A 3,535-nucleotide genomic window follows, 5' to 3' on the forward strand; every position below is an offset into this window, starting at 1 on the left:
TCAATGGAAGACTTAACAAATCAACAATGTCTAGGGCACTTTCTTAATGAGTTGAGAGATGAAATCAGCACGAGGATGAGAACTCAAGATCCAGTTGATATATTTCGCACTATGAATGTTGCTCATGAAATAGAAACAGAGTTGCAGTTTCTTCAACCTTTTCGGGCGTCCTCTAAAGCTATTGGGGAGGGACGAATAAAATTTTAAAGATTATATTATAATTTATTATTAACTTTTTAAAATTTAATTTAGTTCTTTTAATTATAATTGTGATAATTAACTAATATTCGACTATAATATACACAATTTAAAGTTTTTGACTATAATTATGAATATCCTAAAAGTTTTGGATTTTTAATCTAATAGGCCAAGGTAATTTATTTATATAGATCAAATAACTTAAATTTTAATTTAAAAAATAAATAAATAAAAATATTATGATCTAAATAATTCAATTTATGTAAATTAACTCAACATTTTTTATATAATAATTAATAAATAACTTAAATTAATTTATAATTAAAAATAATTGAATTTAAAAAATAAAATTCAAAATATTTATATTTTAAAATAATCTCAAACTACTCAATTTAATCCGTTTACTACTTCAAATTAAATATGGCGTTTGAACCATCTTAAATATTATGAGTGCCACATAATCAATTTTAAAATATAATGTTTAATCTGATAACTACTTAACGTTTAGTATTTCAAATATGGCTTCTCATTTTACAGAGGTTTTTGAGGGCCATCTATATGTGATTATTAGTTACTAAAAATTAAAAATGGATTCGAATCTATTATTTAACCGTGGAATAAATCTTGGGCTAAACTTTAAAGGCCAAAATGTGTCTTTGACCATAAGTTTGAGCTAAATAATTTATATTTTTTGAATTTTTTTTTTATTTATACTTGATTGATCATAACTGGAGCCAATAATTTTTTTTATCTACACCTCAACTGGAGCCAAGCAGAAATTGAAATGCAGAATCTTATTTACTACCTAAAAGCAAATAATTTCATGGGAAGCTATATTTCAAAACCGAATGTGAAGTATCATGCAAAAAATTATGCAATGCACATATATATATATATATATATATATATATATATATATATATATATATATATATTGCTTCCAAAGATGGACAAAATGAAGAAAAAAATTGTTTTATTTAATTTAAGGAAAAAAAATAGAGAAAGTGATTAAGACTAGCTACTTGGTATAGCCTTTCAATAGGAACTTGATATTGATCAGATAGAAAAACTTGAATTAGAGATTAAAAAAAAAATTAAAATCACCATTGCCAAGAGTTAATCATGACTATAATCATTATATAAATTGCTTCCAAAAATAAAGATAAAGCAAAAAGAAAATAAAATGAAAGGACTGATCAAAAGTCTATTTGATAGACAATTATCATTATCAAATCAACAATGATGAAATCAAAATAAAAGCAATAAATTTCAATCATTGTTTCTAAATCAACAACCCAAAAAAAATACAGAAATAGGAAACAGATTAATTCAGGAATGGTCTGACCATAAATAATCAGCTAGGGCATAAATTATAAAGTATGATTATAAGTAGAAATTGCATTCTCCAGTGAATCTAAAGTTGCTACATAAATGATGTAATCAATATTAGGCTATAGCAGGTAGTGTAATGATCATAAACTAAGATTGTAACTAAGTACCTGTTCTGGTGCTTTGCTCACTCTAAGCATCTTTCCTCTAAATATGTAAATGTTGTCCTTTTATCAGTTTGATTAAATGGAAGAAAGGGAACTTCAATAATTCCAGCCTGAGCCTAACAATTGAACAAAAGACAGTCTCAATTCATCATAAACTTAATTAACATAGCACATAATAAAACATTTTGGCTACTATCCCAACCATCAAAAAGTTATACTATTCTACCAAAATAAATTAATCGTATGTAAATTTTCCCAGAGGATCAAAGCATGTTGGATGTTGATAATCATCAACTTGTGCTATTTGACAACGATAGCATCTTCACTGGAGCACCAGTTCATATATTTCATACTTCTACATAAATGAAGATAGGAATAAATTGCATTGAATATTTAATTAAGAAGATGCAATACCCAACTTGAGAGATCATCATCTTTATATGAAAGCAAAGGACCTCTCACAGGCTCCACCTCCCCTTACTAAACTTTGGTTCCTTCTTCATTACTACAGCACAATTTCTTTAAGAAGTTGAATGCTAACAACCTAAGCATAGTCATTACAGCTGCAGACAGAAAATCAAGTAAACAAATAATCACCCCGTGTTAAAGTTTTGAAAGAAAATATAAATATACTTGTGCCAAAAATATATGTTACCCATCTTCATCCACAGGACAGTTTGACATAACACTTATTACTAGGTGAATACTGAAGAAAATAAGAAAATAATGATAAATAAAAAGTTGGTTTTTCATAACTAAGATTAATGGGGATTATATCTAGTGAAAGTCTATTAAATCCATATTTCTACAGATTATTCATTTGTAAGCTTTTAATCTCATCTCTGCCAGTAGAACTGAATCAATAGTATAATAATGTGCAAGGACCACTGGCACAGTCTTTAAAGATACCTTGGGAATAGACAACCATATTTAGACTTGTCCAAAATGACAAACAACAAAAGAGTAAACTCTTTTCAAAATTGAATTTCAAACCAGATAATGCTTTAACTAACATGAAACTCCAATTCCTTTTAATGCATTTGAAATTTTTAAAAGGGACAGGGGCGTTAGGGTTAAAATCACTAAACTTTGCACAAAGAGACAAGGCCATTGGCCTAGGCTCAAAGGCTTCAATTTCCATATGTTCAATATTAATTTTCACTCCTTCATCTCGTTATCTGATGATGCTCTTTGAATTCACTTTTTTTTGCTTGAATTTTTAGGATAATAATATACATTTTCTTCTCAATTTATGGACATTAAAAAGTAACCGAATAGGAAAAGAAGAAAAACTACAAAATAGAGAAATCGATCATTAAGCTTGCTAGGAAAGCAAAATTACACTTCAAAAGAAAATTTAAAATCCAATAATTTATAATCTTAATTTTGTTTCACATAACACTTCAAAAGAAAATTTAAAATCCAATAATTTATAATCTTAATTTTGTTTCACATAACGCAAACGAGAGATAACTGAACTAGCAAAAATTAAAATCCAATTTCATTTCACACAACGCATTTGCTCAGAATCCTAACATTCCTTAAAAAGAAGAATAATTTGTAAAAGAAAAGGCATACTTTGAATTGCCGGAGAAAGAAGACGGAGAAGAATGAGCTCAAAAGGCAAAATTGAAGTTGACACCTCAATTGAGTAAGCTGACGGTGCCATTCCAGAATCTTTTATTTCTCTTATCTGGAAAGTATCGACAAGAAGATATGAATAGATGATTATGATGAATATCAGATATGGAAAAGTCGAGCGCAATCCCCTTTTTGGTGGGAGCCGGTCGAACGGTTGTAATGGGCAGAGATAAGAAAGAGGGAGAGGAGCAATGGATTGG

This window comes from Hevea brasiliensis, chromosome 1 (assembly GCF_030052815.1).
Source record: "Hevea brasiliensis isolate MT/VB/25A 57/8 chromosome 1, ASM3005281v1, whole genome shotgun sequence".
NCBI lineage: Eukaryota > Viridiplantae > Streptophyta > Magnoliopsida > Malpighiales > Euphorbiaceae > Hevea > Hevea brasiliensis.